The sequence below is a fragment of the Lissotriton helveticus genome, chromosome 4_1, assembly GCF_964261635.1.
Source record: "Lissotriton helveticus chromosome 4_1, aLisHel1.1, whole genome shotgun sequence".
Lineage (NCBI taxonomy): Eukaryota > Metazoa > Chordata > Amphibia > Caudata > Salamandridae > Lissotriton > Lissotriton helveticus.
In genome coordinates, this window is record NC_136063.1 from 928,921,473 (window position 1) to 928,941,261 (window position 19,789).

Sequence of the window (19,789 nt, forward strand, 5' to 3'; positions counted from 1 at the left end):
GGGACTTTAATATCCCCCTCATCAATCCTAGGGGGTCAGGAGGGGTTTACCTTGCCCCCTTTTCTTCATTTCCCCCTTCTTTTTTCACCACATCTTGTCTCTCAAACCTACCGAGAGACAAGATGGCGGCCGCTCCGGACTGTTTAGAATGTTGACAGACACCGGAGAGCCAATCAGCTTCGCTTCGCGAAGTTCCGTTACGCGTCAGGTACGCGAACCGGGGCGCTAACCGGAGCGCTGTCACAGATATATATATTTTTTTAAACGTTAATTTCTCAAAATCCACTGGAGCACATATATTGAGACATAGCAAAGGCACGTCGGGCAAACCATATCTACAATTTTGCCAAGTTTCATGTAAATCTATTCAGCCGTTCGAGCTAAAAGTGAGTCCAACCGCCCTATGGAAAAATGAATGGGAAAAACGCGTTTTGGGACCCCCCTTTTTTCTCGGCCCCCCCTTGGCCAAACCCCCCCAAATTTTCAGGGGCTGCTCAGAAACAAAATGTGCCATTTTCCTGAAACTTTCAGCCAATTCCGTCCACAAACGCCAAAGTTATTAGACATAGAATTTTCTGAAATCCCATAGAGAAAAAATCCTAACTATATATACCCACTGGCTATCGCCAGTAGGTAATATACATATATAAACATATATAATCTGAATATCTATATAAATATAAATGCATGCATACATATACATATATGCATACCTATGCATGTTATTTACATGAAAGTTTTAAAAACACTAATAAAAGCAAAGCTAAAAAGCCACCTCATTACAAACAGAATGGCTTTAACTTAAACGAGGGCGAGATCTATTGCATTTTCAATGCTTGTTTACTTTGGTTCTATCAAGAAGGCATTCAGATGTGTCACACATTTTCCATAAATTCTGAATGTTAGCACTCTAGTTGCTCATTAGATCACTGTAGTAAAGCTAGTGCTCACCAGGGAAGTCTGCTGCTAATCATGGTTTGCAGCCATTTTCCCGCATTTTTTATCCCGCAGACTTTCAGTCCGCATACCATTATCCCGCAAGGTCATTGACCTCGCATACCATTATCCCGCATTTTTTCAAAACGCATGTGCATTTATCGCGCATGCCTTTACAAAGAATTACGTTTTAAAGGCATGTATGGTAAATGCATTTGCGTTGTGAAAACCACGATGACGAGAGAGGTAAGTGGCTTTGTGTTAATTTTTTCGTGGGTTAGTGATTGTGTAGTGTAGTGTAGTGTTGTGTAGTGTAGTGTTGTGTTAGTGTAGTGTAGAGTTGTGGTGGTTGTTTAGTGTAGGGTCATGCTGGGGGTAGTGTTTTAGGGTTTAGGGTTGTGTTGTAGTGTTTGCGTAGTGTAGGGTCATGCTGGGGGTAGTGTTTTAGGGTTTAGGGTAGTGTTGTAGTGTTTGCGTAGTGTAGGGTCATGCTGGGGGTAGTGTTTTAGGGTTTAGGGTTGTGTTGTAGTGTTTGCGTAGTGTAGGGTCATGCTGGGGGTAGTGTTTTAGGGTTTAGGGTAGTGTTGTAGTGTTTGCGTAGTGTAGGGTCATGCTGGGCGTAGTGTTTTAGGGTTTAGGATAGTGTTGTAGTGTTTGCGTAGTGTAGGGTCATGCTGGGGGTCGTGTTTTAGGGTTTTGGGTAGTGTTGTAGTGTTTGCGTAGTGTAGGGTCATGCTGGGGTGTAGTGTTTTAGGGTTTAGGGTAGTGTTGTAGTGTTTGCGTAGTGTAGGGTCATGCTGGGGTAGTGTTTTAGGGTTTTGGGTAGTGTTGTAGTGTTTGCGTAGTGTAGGGTCATGCTGGGGGTAGTGTTTTAGGGTTTTGGGTAGTGTTGTAGTGTTTGCGTAGTGTAGGGTCATGCTGGGGTGTAGTGTTGTAGGGTTTTGGGTAGTGTTGTAGTGTTTGCGTAGTGTAGGGTCATGCTGGGGTGTAGTGTTTTAGGGTTTTGGGTAGTGTTGTAGTGTTTGCGTAGTGTAGGGTCATGCTGGGGGTAGTGTTTCAGGGTTTTGGGTAGTGTTGTAGTGTTTGCGTAGTGTAGGGTCATGCTGGGGTGTAGTGTTTTAGGGTTTAGGGTAGTGTTGTAGTGTTTGCGTAGTGTAGGGTCATGCTGGGGGTAGTGTTTTAGGGTTTTGGGTAGTGTTGTAGTGTTTGCGTAGCGTAGGGTCATGCTGGGGGTAGTGTTTTAGGGTTTTGGGTAGTGTTGTAGTGTTTGCGTAGCGTAGGGTCATGCTGGGGTGTAGTGTTTTAGGGTTTTGGGTAGTGTTGTAGTGTTTGCGTAGCGTAGGGTCATGCTGGGGGTAGTGTTTTAGGGTTTTGGGTAGTGTTGTAGTGTTTGCGTAGTGTAGGGTCATGCTGGGGGGTAGTGTTTTAGGGTTTTGGGTAGTGTTGTAGTGTTTGCGTAGTGTAGGGGCATGCTGGGGGTAGTGTTTTAGGGTTTTGGGTAGTGTTGTAGTGTTTGCGTAGTGTAGGGTCATGCTGGGGGGTAGTGTTTTAGGGTTTAGGGTAGTGTTGTAGTGTTTGCGTAGTGTAGGGTCATGCTGGGGGTAGTGTTTTAGGGTTTAGGGTAGTGTTGTAGTGTTTGCGTAGTGTAGGGTCATGCTGGGGGTAGTGTTTTAGGGTTTAGGGTAGTGTTTGCGTAGTGTAGGGTCATGCTGGGGTGTAGTGTTTTAGGGTTTTGGGTAGTGTTGTAGTGTTTGCGTAGTGTAGGGTCATGCTGGGGGTAGTGTTTTAGGGTTTAGGGTAGTGTTTGCGTAGTGTAGGGTCATGCTGGGGTGTAGTGTTTTAGGGTTTTGGGTAGTGTTGTAGTGTTTGCGTAGTGTAGGGTCATGCTGGGGGTAGTGTTTTAGGGTTTAGGGTAGTGTTGTAGTGTTTGCGTAGTGTAGGGTCATGCTGGGGGTAGTGTTTTAGGGTTTAGGGTTGTGTTGTAGTGTTTGCGTAGTGTAGGGTCATGCTGGGGGTAGTGTTTTAGGGTTTAGGGTTGTGTTGTAGTGTTTGTGTAGTGTAGGGTCATGCTGGGGGTAGTGTTTTAGCGTTTAGGGTAGTGTTGTAGTGTTTGCGTAGTGTAGGGTCATGCTGGGGTGTAGTGTTTTAGGGTTTTGGGTAGTGTTATAGTGTTTGCGTAGTGTAGGGTCATGCTGGGGGTAGTGTTTTAGGGTTTAGGGTAGTGATGTAGTGTTTGTGTAGTGTAGGGTCATGCTGGGGGTAGTGTTTTAGGGTTTAGGGTAGTGTTGTACTGTTTGTGTAGTGTAGGGTCATGCTGGGGGTAGTGTTTTAGGGTTTAGGGTAGTTTAGTTGTTTAGTGTATGCTAAAGGCATATTCGTTCTAAAAGTTTTCGTTATTTTAATTTGCGGCCTAATAGTACATGCGGGATTTTTTTTGCGGACTGATGGTATGTGGGATTTCGTCATATATTCGCTAATCATACTTTCTATGGCAAAATGAACCCCCTCATTTTGTTCCTTTTTAAATTAAATGTTTTAAGAGTTACCACTTTATTCCAATCAAGATGGCTTCAGGTGTGCCATACCTTTGTAATAAGTAGGACTGTTAGCACTCTAGTTGTTCTTTAGAACACTCTGGGACATTCTGTCATTGGGCTATAGTTGGGCTACATCTGGCTGATATTTGGGCTACATTTGTTTTTTTTTGTCTCTGGTGGCCATCTTTGGGCTACATTGGGCTACATTGGGCTACATTGGGCTACATTTGGGCTCCAACATATATATAGCCCAATGTAGCCCAATATATATTTTTCAAAGTTGATTTTCGTAAAAACCACTGAAGCCTATGTCTTGAGACATAGCAAAGGCACATCGGGCTACCAGTCCCTACAATTTTGCCAAGTTTGGTGTAAATCCATTCAGCCGTTCAGGCTAAAAGTGAGGCCAACCGCCCTATGGAAAATTGCATGGGAAAAACACGTTTTGGGACCCCCCTTTTTTCTCGGCCCCTGCTTGACGAAACCCCCCCAAATTTTCAGGGGCTGCTCAGAAACAAAATGTTCCATTTTCCTGAAAATTTCAGCCAATTTTGTCCTCAAACGCCAAAGTTATTCGACATAGAATTTTCAAAAATCCCATAGGAAAAAAATCCTAACTATATATACCTACTGGCTATCGCCAGTAGGTAATATATATATATTACCTACTGGCAGTCGCCAGTAGGTATATATAGTTAGGATTTTTTCTCTATGGGATTTTTGAAAATTCTATGTCTAATAACTTTGGCGTTTGTGGACGGAATTGGCTGAAATTTTCAGGAAAATGGAACATTTTGTTTCTGAGCAGGCACTGAAAATTTGGGGGGGGTTTGTCAAGGGGGGGCTGAGAAAAAAGGGGGGTCCCAAAACGTGTTTTTAACATTGAGTTTTCCATAGGGCGGTTGGCCTCACTTTTAGCCGAACGGCTGAATGGATTTGCACGAAACTTGGCAAAATTGTAGGGACTGGTAGCCCGATGTGCCTTTGCTAGGTCTCAATATATGTGCTGCAGTGGATTTTGAGAAATTAACGTTCAAAAAAAGATATATATCTGTAACAGCGGACCGGGCAGCGCTCCAGTTCGCGTACTTTTCGCGTTACGGAGCTTTGTGAAGCGAAGCTGATTGGTTCTCCGGCGTCTGTAAACATTCCAAACAGTCCGTAGCGGCCGCCATCTTGTCTCTTGGTAGGATCGAGAGACAAGAGGAGGCCAAAGCGAAGGGGCAAATGACCATAAGGGGGCATAGTAGATCCTCCCTGACCCCCTAGGTTTGATGTGGAGGTTTTAAAAGGGCCCCGCGGGGCAAAAAAAAAAATAATAATAATAATCGAACGCCTGAATGGATTTGCACGAAACTTGGCAAAATATTAGGGACTGGTAGCCCGATGTGCCTTTGCTAGGTCTCAATATATGTGCTCCAGTGGATTTTGAGAAATTAACGTTCAAAAAAAGATATATATCTGTAACAGCGCTCCGCTTCGCGTACTTTTCGCGTTACGGAGCTTAGCGAAGCTGATTGGTTCTCCGGCGTCTGTAAACATTCCAAACAGTCCGTAGCGGCCGCCATCTTGTCTCTCGGTAGGATCGAGAGACAAGAGGAGGCCAAAGCGAAGGGGCAAATGACCATAAGGGGGCATAGTAGATCCTCCCTGACCTCTTAGGTTTGATGTACCATTTTGCCAAGTTTGGTGTAATTCCGTTCAGCCATTCAGGCTGTAGACGTATCTAAATGTCCTATGGAAAATTGCATGGGGAAAACACATTTGAAAGTGTTGAAATTTAGAACCAATTAAAATGTTACTTTGGTTTTGTATTTGTGTGTGATGAAAGTTAATTGGTTATGTATATATCTAAAATGAGAGGAAACCACAGCCATTTTGTGATACTACTGTCTGAGGTACATTTGTGAGGAATTTTTGGTGCTCAATTTCTGGTGTTTGATTTACACAGTACTAACACTTCTCCTACTTTTAAAAAGGTGAGTTGTTAATTTGTAAGGGGAACTATGTTGTACACTTTAAGATAATTTGAAAAATGTTTTCTGTTATTTATTTACAGTCCTTCTGTTATACTAAATACTTGATAAAGTTAGTTTTATATTATGTATTACTAAAAACGATAAATGAAAGTGATTATTTTTTTCTGCAATTTACAGCAAGCAATTTCAAAATAAAATGGCTCACAATGAAGAGACCGTGGCAATTTCTTTTGAATTATCCACTACATTTATTGAAATTGACAGCACCAATAATGAAGTATTCTCACAAGGAGGAGATGACTTGAATGATTTTTTTGATCAATCTCTTGATGGCGAATTTATCGAATGTTTGGAGACCATAGAGTTACAAGAATCATCATTGCAGACTTTTCATGAGGAGATTCCTGATGAGATGATTGAAGAGGAAATTCCTGATGAGGACATGTTACTAGTTCTTTCAAATTTTGAAAATTCAGAAGAATAAATTTATATTTAGAAATCAAAAATTGTTTGAGACATTATTCATTTTTATTTTTAATTTATGAGGTTGTAGCGAAGTGATTGTAGTATAAAATGAGACTTATAGTATAGAGTGCAACATTTTTATGTTACATGGTAAGTTTACTCATATTTACTTCCCTTCCCCCACTATATTATCTCCAATGTGTATTTGACATCTCTTCTTCATCTCCGGACTCCTTTCTCTCACTGTCTGTCTCTGATGCATCTTATCGGTGCCATTTTGTGTAATTACAGAAGAGAGTAAAATAAAATAGTTCGGAACGTGAAAAGGGGGCAAAGTAGAGTACCCCTCACCCCCTAGGCCTTCTCAGGCGGTCCCAAAAGGATCAGTTTCTGTTTTCCTGAGAGATTATGGTATGAGTTCCATATACCACAATAACTTGCATTACAACATGCAAGATATCTATCTTCTATTACCAACTTTTGGAGATATTCGCGCCAAGTGCGAATATCTCCAAAAACTAACACCTGCCCTGAGCAGTTCTTAGCCATGTTATCCAATGGGAGGTGGATAACATGGCTAAGAGCATTAGCTCGGTAATGCATGAATATCGCTGACTTTTTAGCGATATTCATGCATTGCGGCCGTTTTTTATCGCATTTGCGATAAACCTTGATAATAGCAAGGTTTATCTGCGATAATTTCTGACGATGCTTAGCGGTAAAAAATTCGTTGCTAAGCATCGTTAGCGATAAATATCGCTTAACTTTGGTAATATGCACCAACGTCTGTTAACGTTCGATTCAAAGGAAATGAGGAAGTGTTGAAAAACATTGTCTGCGCCATCTTGCCTTTTTTGAAATGCCACACTTTTGTCGTGCACGGCAGCCATTTTAGATGCCTTGATCAGACCCACTCTCTGCACGCTGTTGATCCGTAGTATGGCTCCCCACCCTCGCAAGCATCTTCCCCAGGCACTGGTCACCCCCGCTCTCTGTCTTATGCATCGGCAATAAACCTCCCCCCATCTGCGCTGCTCTTCCCTGAGAATCACACTCTGTGCCCGCCCGACACCTCCCTTTCGCCCTATTCACTACCGCACCCTCTGACACTCCTCTTCCTTTGTGTCCGATTGTCCAGGCTATCAGCTAGCCCTGCAGATGTAGTTTATGGCCCCAGCTGTAAAGAATCACCCCTCTTCAAAGGAGTTATAGTAGATCAAGGCCCACACCGATGAGATCGGTCAAACCACACGCGTTCCTACTATCTGAAAACCATCCTGTATTGTGATTGGGGAGGGGACCGAGCCTGAAGCGGAAGATTCCAGGGATGACTCTTTGTACATCAAAGTTTTTACAATTATGTGTCACATTAAAAATATATAGCACTCCAACAAAGTAGTAGGAATATAAAACTTTAATAACTTATAAATATATACAACAAAACAAAAACAGTAAAAACATTTAAACAATGAAGAGACCGTGGCAATTTCTTTTGAATTATCCACTACATTTAATGAAATTGACAGCACCAATAATGAAATATTCTCACAAGGAGGAGATGACTTGAATGATTTTTTTGATCAATCTCTTGATGGCGAATTTATCGAATGTTTGGAGACCATAGAGTTACAAGAATCATCATTGCAGACTTTTCATGAGGAGATTCCTGATGAGATGATTGAAGAGGAAATTCCTGATGAGGACATGTTACTAGTTCTTTCAAATTATGAAAATTCAGAAGATGTTGCCTGGGGTGGGTCGTCAGTAGCGGTCTGTTGTGCGAATAGTTCCAAGGCAGCAGAACGCGCTGAAATCTAGATGGCACGAAGGTGATGTCTAGTAAGTTGCCGCCCAGCAAATAACGGCGTGGGGCGCCGCGGGGGGGGGGGGAGGCAGTCCAAAGTTCCGTTAAAAGGGCAAAGGAAAGGATCGGTGGTTTGAACCATCAGTCAAAAAGGGGAGGGGGTGCAACAATTTTTCCTACCGGGTCACACCGTGCTTTCACCGGAACTGAGGTCTGCAGGATTCTAGTCATTCAAACTGAGTCTGGCGCCAGCATGTGAGCGCCCACTTCCCGCGGCTACAGTTTCGTCACTCCACGGGCGATCATGGCAGTCATTCCCCATCGGGGGTGTCTGCGGGGGTCAGGGACTCCCGCGGCTCCTCTAGAATCTTCAAGGTCGTGGAGGACTACGGTGGTGGAGTCAACCAGTGACCGGGCCATTTCTTTATGCTGGGCCCGCTCTTGCCAGGTCGACCGCCATTTTGAGAGTTCGGTAGCTACTGGCGATCGCGGGGTCAAATGAGTGGACGGGCTCCACCCTGCCGGGCGAGACGTTGCAGCATCGCCACAGTGGAAGAACCCTTTTCCGGGCGCCTGGAGCGCTGAGGGTGCAGCTGGGAAGCCTCCACCTGGGGAGGCGGGAGAGGCCTGTTCGCACCGTCTCTCCCACCCAGTGCACCCCACGGCGTCTCGCTTGACATTTGTTATGGCCGGACCAGGCGATGAGGACGAGGGGGGGGGGTCGGAGGCATGTGCAAGACATGCCCCCCCAGTGTTGTCGCAGCCATTATAAAAGAAAGAAGAAATGTCCCGTCCGTCTTTGGGCCGGACCTCCGGTGGATGGCGGCCGGACGCCCTTCGCTCTGGCCCCATGAACGGGTTCCTTGGTTCATCGGCTGCAGCCGGATCCCGTCGGCCCCAGCCCCCGGCCGTTGGTGGCCGGACCGGGAGAGAGAGTGGGGGGACAACCTGCAACTCTCAAGTGCCACCGCGGCCGGACTGGGAGAGAGAGGGGAGGGTCGAGGACATAGACATTCCCCCCCCTGCAACTCTCCAGTGTTGTCAATCCCCCTGGCCGGGTCCCGCTGGCCTCGGCCTCTCCTCCGGCTACTCCTTACGTGATGATCTCCTGGCCGACGGTTGGCAGCAGGACCCGCCTTATATGTGTTGCTTCCGGCTGGGCGTAGCCGGAAACCTGTTGCACTTTGGAAGTTTCCAGAATGGGGAGGATGTCTGCTGACTTGTATCTTTCCCAGTTTGCCGTTATTTGGCCGTGGCAGGCGGTGGGACAGACACGTTTTGGGGCAGTGAGGGGCGATGAAGCCTCGTTGCCTTGTGGCCGTTGCAATGTCACACTTGGTTTCTCTTACTGTTTTCAGGTTTCTTATTACGGGCTTACTTCTAACGTTTCTTGTTTCTAGGACAATAATAGGTTTTATCATTACGTATTGTTATCGTTTCTTTGTTTGTTATTTAATAAAAAGTTCATTAGTGGCCTACTGATTTTCGTTTTCCTATTCCTTTCTTTCCAGGTTGTTTCATGCTAAAGTTTCTGTTAACAGGATACAGTGATCACTTCGTTATTATTGCATATGTCCTTTTCACTAGGGGTGCTCTCTGGTCGGGCCAGATGACCTATCTCTAGTAAATGGTCCGGGTGAAACAGGTGCATCAATCAGTGGGGAGTAGATAGGCATGACAGATTACAACGGGGGAGAAAGGTCCGCATTACCTACCCTTTCACTACTTGCAAAGATTTTCCTACGTTTATTTGCAAACAGGGAATACCTCCAAAAAGAACCAATTCCCAAACAGTCAATGTTCGGGCAAACAATCAATCAATGAGGAAAGAAATAGGCACGACGTGTTAAAGGTTTGCGTTACCTACCCTTCACTATCTGCAAAGGGAGAGAGAATATTCCTATTCTTCCTCGTTTGCAGGCAGAGAAGATCCTTAAGAGAACCAACTTCGAACAATTCAATGCTCGATTCAAACAATCAACAAGGGGTACTGTGAACACAAATGAACGCCGCTTATGTACATACACATTGCTATTTTTAACAGGTTGTTCCTAATGTTTCTATTTTAGCGAGGTCAAAAAGAGATCCCATTAGTGGCCTACTGATTTTGCTCGATTCCTTTTGTTTTTTTGCACGATTTTTCGCTATCTGCAAAGACTAAACAGAGTATTGCGACTCTGTGCTTGTTTGTAAATAGAGAATGAACCAAAGAGAACAATCAATCAAATGGAGAGAGAAGCAGGCACGACGGATTACAACGGGGGCAAAGGCCTGCGTTAACTACCCTTCACTATCTGCAAAGAGAGAGTACTCCTAATAGAAATGAGGGGGGGGGGCAGCATTCAAAGCAGATCAGTGTGCATAAACACGAAAATGTTTTTACTTACCACGTACTTGACATTCGACAGCTTATGATATTTGCTATTAAAAAAACATTGAAATTCACTGAAAAAACCATAGGTTATAGACCATATATAGTTAGGAATTAGCATTTACAAAACCTTGAAAATTCACTGAAAAAACCATAGGTTATAGACCATATATAGTTAGGAATTAGCATTTACAAAACCTTGAAAATTCACTGAAAAAACCATAGGTTGTAGACCATATATCGTTAGGAATTAGCATTTAAAAAACCTTATTTTACTCACACAAAACCATTGAAATTCCATATATAGTTAGTTGCACTAACTATATATCGCGCACCCGCAATCCACTGCTGATGATGTCACATATTATATCATTCATGACATGGTCAGTGACATCACTGATGACATCACTGATGACATCTCAAATGACATCACTGATGACATCACTGATGACATCTCATTTGACATCAATGACCACATCACTGATGATATCATTCATGTGACAATACAATGCATCTCCTCACACTTTAATATAACCTCTGTTACACCCAGTGTTAAATACAGAGTATAATTTTTGAAACCATTGACACACCAATACTAGTTACTACATACGCACTCACTGATTCCTACGTCTACACACACATTCACTCATTCACCCATACAATCATTCATACATACAATCACTCATCTTTACAACACTATCATATGCACTCATACACCTATACAGACACTCACACTCTGCCACTCATCCATGGAGTTACTCACACACCTAGTCAGTCCTGTAAAGAATCAATCACACTTCCATTTTCTATTTTTTCAATTTTCCATTTAAACATAGAGTACCTTACATTTTCAAACATATACTAACACATACTTACTCTCTTATACAATCATTGATACAAGTACACATTGATCTGCACAGAGTCACACATCTCCCAGCCAGCCACACACACACTCAGTCTCCCATACAAATACTTGGACAATCAATCAATAACCCATATAGTTACTCATATAGCTACTGATCAACACATGCAGCAGTTTACAGAACAACAGACATAATGATGCACAAATTAAGACAGTTTAGTCACTAACCCATGCACTCAGTGAGACACATTTAATCACTCACTCATACAGTCAGTCACGCACCTAAATCCTTCATCCAGACACTTATACATCTACTCATTCTTCAATATGTAAAACATATTTAAACTTTACAGAAACACACAGTCAATGGATGATGTCATCAGTGATGTCATCAGTGATGTCATTTGAGATGTCATCAGTGATGTCATCAGTGATGTCACTGACCATGTCATGAATGATGTAATATGTGACATCATCAGCAGTGGATTGCGGGTGCGCGATATATAGTTAGTGCAACTAACTATATATGGAATTTCAATGGTTTTGTGTGAGTAAAATAAGGTTTTTTAAATAATAATTCCTAACGATATATGGTCTATAACCTATGGTTTTTTCAGTGAATTTTCAAGGTTTTGTAAATGCTAATTCCTAACTATATATGGTCTATAACCTATGGTTTTTTCAGTGAATATATATATATATATATATACTCTCGCAACTTGCCTCGTCGCAGGGGGAGCGCATACAGGCTGGTGCCACCAACGGGACCAAGGCAGTGTCCCGTATAATACATATATATATATATATTCACTGAAAAAACCATAGGTTTCACACCAGTTATAGTTAGGTGGAAATTTTACTCGCATAAAAACATTGAAATTCCCACGTTATAGTTAGTTGGACTCACTATAACTTGCGCATGCAATGCACTGCTGATGACGTCACATATTACATCACTCATGACATGGTCAGTGACATCACTCATGACATCACTGATGACATCTCAAATGACATCACTGATGACAACATCCTTGTGACAAAGTGGCAGACCTCCTATCAGCATAAAATAACCTTTGACACACACATTCAAAAATAGAAACTAACATTTTCTTAAAAAAGGAGAAACCAATACCAATTACAACAACTTATTAGGTAATTCCAACATCTACATACACATCCACTTATTCACCAACAGTTCTATATAGTCACTCATGCATGTACTTACTCATCATGTGTACTCATACACCTATACATCCTGTTACACACTAATACTCATCCATATAGTTACTCACACACAAATTCACACATGCAAATAAACTATCAAAAAAACCATTTACTTGATTATACTGCTATATACACACCACTACACATACTTCTACATGGAAACATATTTACTCTCTTAAACAATCAATTATAAAAACACATACTCACTAACCCACCCATACACACAATCATCCACCCATACAGTCTTGCACACATGCTGTCTTCAAAATACATACAAATAGTGAGTCACTCATTCATGCATCTGTGCTCTAAGTAATATCCCCCACCGAACCATACAGACACTGATACTGATACTCAAAAAAACAACTAATAACCCATATACACACTCATGTAGCTACTCACCAACCCATGCAGCAACGTATACACAAAGTGAGACACAGATACAGATATTTAAATATTTAAACATTACTCGCTAATATATGTATTCACTAAGATACATTTAATAAGTCAGTTAACAAATCGTCTTTTACACAAAAAAAATCTAGTTAGACATTTATTTACCCATTTATTCTTCCATCAACCTTTAGATATACATATATAAAAAATATTTATTTTTCAGAAAGATACACATTCACTGGATGATGTCATCAGTGATGTCATTTGAGATGTCATCAGTGATGTCATGAGTGATGTCACTGACCATGCCATGAGTGATGTAATATGTGACGTCATCAGCAGTGCATTGCACGCGCAAGTTATAGTGAGTCCAACTAACTATAACGTGGGAATTTCAATGGTTTTATGCGAGTAAAATTTCCACCTAACTATAACTGGTGTGAAACCTATGGTTTTTTCAGTGAATTTAATAGGTTTTTTAAATGCTAATTCCTAACTATACCTGGTGTGAAACCTATGGTTTTTTCAGAGAATATATATATATATGGCAAAACATTCCCTCGTAGGAAGAAATCAGAGGCCAGAGGGGTTTCCAGGGTCAAATAAACAGCTTTATTCCGTCAGGTTACAGTGGGGGCGAATGCATTTCGGCAGTAGTGTCTTCTTCAGCGCCCTGCGCTGTAACGAGTCCATCACCTGAGTGTTGCTTCCTGCTTGTAAGTACAAGTCAGCACTAGTGCCCCTCCCCCTGAAACGATCGGCACACCTGTGGTAGTTCAAGAAGTGGCAAAGAACTACCAGCCCCAGAGTGCACTGTGCCGGCGCTGCTGAGTTGGTTGCTTGGGACAGTGGGACAGACGGTAAGTCCGTGCCGACAAGCAGGAAAGTGGTGGGGGATTACTCAGACCACTTCAGAAGTCCGTGTCAGTGACCTCGGGCCCCCTCGTGCCGCTCGGCCAGTCCTTTCAGGTCTGCTATTGGTTGGGGGCTGCCCAGTGTATATAAAATTTCTATGGCAAAATTAAACCCCTAATTTTGTTCCTTTTCAAATTAAATGTATTAAGTGTTACCACTTTATTCCAATCAAGATGACTTCAGGTGTGCCATACTTTTGTCATACGTAAGACTGTTAGCGTTCTAGTTGTTCTTTAGAACACTCTGGGACATTCTGTCATTGGGCTATAGTTGGGCTACATCTGGCTGATATTTGGGCTACATTTGGGCTCTTTTGTCTCTGGTGGCCATCTTGGGAGACAGCATATCAGAATTTTTTTAATGAAATATAAGAGGATTTGAGAAGTCACTCAAAATGTGCCCTAATTTTTCTTTCTTCAGCACTAATCATAATTTCTATGGCAAAATGAAACCCCTCATTTTGTTCCTTTGCAAATTAAATGTTTTAAGTGTTAAAACTATATTCCAATCAAGATGACTTCAGGTGTGCCATACTTTTGCCATAAGTAAGACTGTTAGCGCTCTAGTTGTTCTTTAGAACACTCTGGGACATTCTGTCATTGGGCTATAGTTGGGCTACATCTGGCTGATATTTGGTCTACATTTGTTTTTTTTGTTTCTGGTGGCCATCTTTGGGCTACATTGGGCTACATTTGGGCTCTAACATATATATAGCCCAATGTAGCCCAATATATATTTTTTCAAAGTAAATTTTCGTAAAAACCACTGGAGCATATATCTTGAGACATAGCAAAGGCACATCGGGGTACCAGTCCCTAGAATTTTGCCAAGTTTGGTGGAAATCCATTCAGCTGTTCGGGCTAAAAGTGAGTCCAACCGCCCTATGGAAATTAACATGGGGAAAACACGTTTTGGGACTCCCCCTTTTATCTCGGCCCCCGCTTGACGGATCCCCCCGAAACTTTCAGGGAAGGAGCGGAGCACAGCGAGGCAAAGTTAAGGAAAATTACAGGCAGATCCCTCATTCGGCGCCAAAGTTATTCCCAATAGAATGTTGCGGATTTCCTATGGAAAACAATCCTAACTATAACTACCTACTGGCGACCGCCAGTATGTAATATATATATATATATATATATATATATATATATATATATATATATATATATATATATATATATATATATTCACTGAAAAAACCATAGGTTATAGACCATATATAGTTAGGAATTTGCATTTACAAAACCTTGAAAATTCACTGAAAAAAACATAGGTTAGAGACCATATATAGTTAGGAATTAGCATTTAAAAAACCTTATTTTACTCACACAAAACCATTGAAATTCCATATATAGTTAGTTGCACTAACTATATATCGCGCACCCGCAATCCACTGCTGATGATGTCACATATTACATCATTCATGACATGGTCAGTGACATCACTGATGACATCACTGATGACATCTCAAATGACATCACTGATGACATCACTGATGACATTACTGATCACAACACTGATGACATCATTCATGTGATAATACGATGAACCTCTTCAGACTCTAATATAACCTTAGATACACTCAGTGTAAACAGACACTCACAGACTGTCACTCATCCATGGAGTTACTCACACACCTAGTCAGTCATGCAAAGAATCAATCACACCTCCATTTCCTCAACTATACAGTTATACACACCTTATTTATTAAAAAATATACTAACACATATTTACTCTCTTATACAATCCCTGATACAAGTTCTCAACGATCCATACAGCTACTCACACATTCACTGGCTCTTATGCACAGCTATTTATATATGTCAACTCTCACATGTACTGTGTTTTACATATGTACTTACTTTCACATGTAGCACTGAGATATCCATTCACTCACCAATACACTCATGCACACAGTCACCCGCCCATACAGCTGTTTCCACATGCACTTTTGAACCCATACATCTAGTTAATCAACTGCTCACACATCTATACACAAAGTCATACACCTCCCAGCCACCCACACACACACTCAGTCTCCCATACAAATACTTGGGCAACCACTCAATAACCCATATAGTTACTCATATAGCTACTGATCAACACATGCAGCAGTTTACAGAACAACAAACATAATGATGCACAAATTAAGACAGTTTAGTCACTAATCCATGCACTCAGAGAGACACATTTAATCACTCACTCATACAGTCATTCATGCACCTACTAAATCCTGCATCCAGACACTTATACATCCTCTCATTCTTCAATATGTAAGACATATTAAACTTTACAGAAACATACAGTCACTGGATGTTGTCATCAGTGATGTCATTTGAGATGTCATCAGTGATGTCATCAGTGATGTCACTGACCATGTCATGAATGATGTAATATGTGACATCATCAGCAGTGGATTGCGGGTGCGCGATATATAGTTAGTGCAACTAACTATATATGGAATTTCAATGGTTTTGTGCGGGTAAAATAAGGTTTTTTAAATGCTAATTCCTAACTATATATGGTCTCTAACCTATGGTTTTTTCAGTGAATTTTCAAGGTTTTGTAAATGCAAATTCCTAACTATATATGGTCTATAACCTATGTTTTTTTCAGTGAATTTCATTGGTTTTTTAAAAGCTAATATCTATAGCTGTAAAATATATTGTTTATTACGTGACGTATCACGTAGCCACGTGAGACGCCTCATGACGCGTCGCGACGTATCAGCTCTGCAGCGCAAACCAAACCCATAACGTAAGCGCGCCGGAGCACGCTTACAGATAAATATATTTTTTTTAACTTTAATTTGTCAAAATCCTCACGTGCACATATCTTGAAGCCTTGCAAAGGCACATCAAACAAACAGTCCCTACAATTTTGCCAAGTTTGCTGGAATTTTTTTTTTTTATTGTTTCTCTTTGTTACGCTTACCAGGACGCTACCCGGTACGCGAACCGGACGCTCCAAAAACACAAGATGGCGGACTCCCGTTACGCTGCCGGTTAGCTGCCCGGTTAGCTGCCCGGTGAGCTGCCCGGTTCGCATACCGGGACGCGCCTCTAGGGCGAAAAATCGCAAAAAAATTTTTTTTTACCCCGCGGGACTTTAATATCCCCCTCATCAATCCTAGGGGGTCAGGAGGGGTCTACCTTGCCCCCTTTCCTTCATTTCCCCCTTCGTTTTTCACCACATCTTGTCTCTCGATCCTACCGAGAGACAAGATGGCGGCCGCACCGGACTGTTTAGAATGTTGACAGACACCGGAGAGCCAATCAGCTTCGCTACGCGAAGTTCCGTTACGCGTAAGGTCCGCGAACCGGAGCGCTGCCCGGTCCGCTGTTACAGATATATATCTTTTTTTAAACGTTAATTTCTCAAAATCCACTGGAGCACATATATTGAGACCTACAAAAGGCACATCGGGCTACCAGTCCCTACAATTTTGCCAAGTTTCGTTGAAATCCATTCAGCCGTTCGGGCTAAAAGTGAGGCCAACCGCCCTATGGAAAACTCAATGTTAAAAACACGTTTTGGGACCCCCCTTTTTTCTCGGCCCCCCCTGGACGAACACCCCCCAAATTTTCAGGGGCTGCTCAGAAACAAAATGTTCCATTTTCCAGAAAATGTCATCCAATTCCGTCCACAAACGCCAAAGTTATTAGACATAGAATTTTCAAAAATCCCATAGAGAAAAAATCCTAACTATATATACCTACTGGCGACCGCCAGTAGGTAATATATATATTCACTGAAAAAAACATAGGTTTCACACACGTCATAATTAGGAATTAGCATTAGTCATTTGAGATGTCATCAGTGATGTCATGAGTGATGTCACTGACCATGTCATGAGTGATGTAATATGTGACGTCATCAGCAGTGCATTGCGGGAGCGAGTTATAGTTAGCTGAACTAACTATAACGGGGGAATTTCAAAGGTTTTGTATGAGAGAAATGTCAGGCTAACTATAACATGGGTGAAACCTATGGTTTTTTCAGGGAATTTCTAAGGTTTTTTAAATGCTAATTCCCAACTATAACGTGTGTGAAACCTATGGTTTTTTCAGTGAATTTCAAAGGTTTTTCAAATGCTAATTTTAAAATGTATTATTGTCTTTTTTGTGTTATTATACAAATGTTCTATATTTTTAACAATATTAAAATTTTAATTTTGGTTTATGTATTATTATGTACTAATCTTGGATTTTTTAATTAATTCTGGCCTTATTTTTATTTTTTTGGGTGTTTTTTAAGGTGTGGGCATGGTGTTTGCACGCATGCACGCACAGTATTCGCACCTCGCGATTTAAAAAAAAATATATATATTTTTTTTGCCCTTAGGGGTCCTTCAGGGACCCCCTGAGAAGGCCTAGGGGTCAGGGAGTCTCTACCCTGCCCCTTTTCACGTTCTCCACTTTTGTTTTTGACTCACTTCTACCTCGAAGGTGCGTGCAACGTGCGCGCACCTCTCGACTTTTTTTTTTTTTTTTTTTTTTTTTGCCCTTGGGGGTCCTTCAGAGACCCCATGAGAAGGCCTAGGGGGTCAGGGAGTCTCTACCCTGCCCCCTTTTCACATTCTTCACTTTTGTTTTTCACTCACTTCTGCGTCGAGGGTGTGTCAATCATATGCGACGTGCGAAAACAGTGTGCTCATGCGTGCGCGCACCTTGTGCGCACGTAAAAGTCATGTGACTTGAAAACAATACTTTTGATTGGTTCATAGTAGTTTCTTTTCCAAATCTTCAAAAACCCCACCCACTTCCCTCATAATCTGTTTTACTTTCTTTGGAGAAGGATCTTCAGTCTTTTCTTCAAGATTTCAACATGGCAGAACAGCAGCAGGCACAGGAATCTTCAGATAGTGATGTGGAGTTTGTACCCGAGGAACCTAAGGTGAAGAAGACCAAAGACTCTTTTATTTGGAAATTCTTTTCATATGCAGAACGGCAAAAAAAAAGTAAATGCCCCAAAAGTTACATGTAAAATCTGTGGCTCGATTCTATCAAGAGGAGATCCCACTAAACATTATTTGTTTAGTATACACACTATGGTCCGTCATGTCAAAAACGTTCACCCTAACAACTATGCCCGGGCATCCACTCAGCATATGAGAGAAAATCCTGCAGCTGCTGTCCCCAGCACATCTTCATCTGCACCGGGTGTATCTACATCAACTGCTGGTCCAGTCATCCGTCCAGAATTCGGAAATCTTATAATTCATTGCAAATTTTGCAAAGAATTGTTATGTTATGGTGAACAGAGTATTGATTTAATTGTGCAAAAGGAGAGGCAGCACAGATTCTCTCGTCATTAATTTTTTTCTTTTATTATTTTTGTTCCTGTTTCTGTTGAGTAGTTTTTCGTTACCTGTTTACTTTTTTGTTTCAAAAAAATCCAAAAAATATATAAAATTGTTAAAAAAACTACAAAAAAATACAAAACAAAAAAGAAAAAAAAACAGTTATTTTTAGAACTAACTTCACTTCTCCAAGTAGAGCTATATTTCTAATATACTGTGTCATCATTTTTTTAACGAATGTGTAGTGTATAAATGAATGACTGAAATAACTGAGTGAAGGGGAGGAAGAGACTGAGGGAATGAGTGAGGAAAGGGGAGTATGGTGAGTGAGGCAAGGGAAGTTAAAGAGTGACTGAAAGAAGTGGAGTAAGGGTAGATGAGTGAGATAAGAGGAGTGAAATAGTAAGGGAAGGGCAGTAAGGAAAGGAGAGTGATTGAGGGGGTGTGAGAGAAAGGAAGCGGGGATGGAGATACGAAAGGGGAGTAAGGGACAGAGAGGGGGAAGTAGAGCAGGGTAAGGAGAGTGAAGGAAAGGGAAGTGGAGTGACGGTGAGGGAAGGGGTATGAGGATCAGAAAAGGGGGTAAGGAAAAGTGAGAGAATGGGAGTGAAGGAGACAGAAGGGGAATGAGGGGATGGAGGGAGTTAGGGAAGGGGAGTGTGGGAAGGGGAGTAAGGAATGGAGTGAGAGAAGGAGAGCGAGGGGGAGTGAGGAAAAGGGAGCGGGAAAGAGATACAGATAGGATGAATGAGGGTGAGGGAAGGTGAATGAGGGAGAAGGAAGAAAATTAAGAGAGAGGGAAAGTGAGTGAGGAAGAGAGGAGGAGTGATAGAAAGAGAGAGGAAAGGAGATTAAGGGTAAGGGAGAGAGAAGGACAGAGTGAGGGAGAGCAAGGAACTGAGAAGGAGTGAGGCAGTTAGAGTGATTGAAACAGAGGGAGACAGGGAGAGAAAGATGGATGAAAAAAAGTGAGGGAAGGAATAAACGAAGGGGAATAA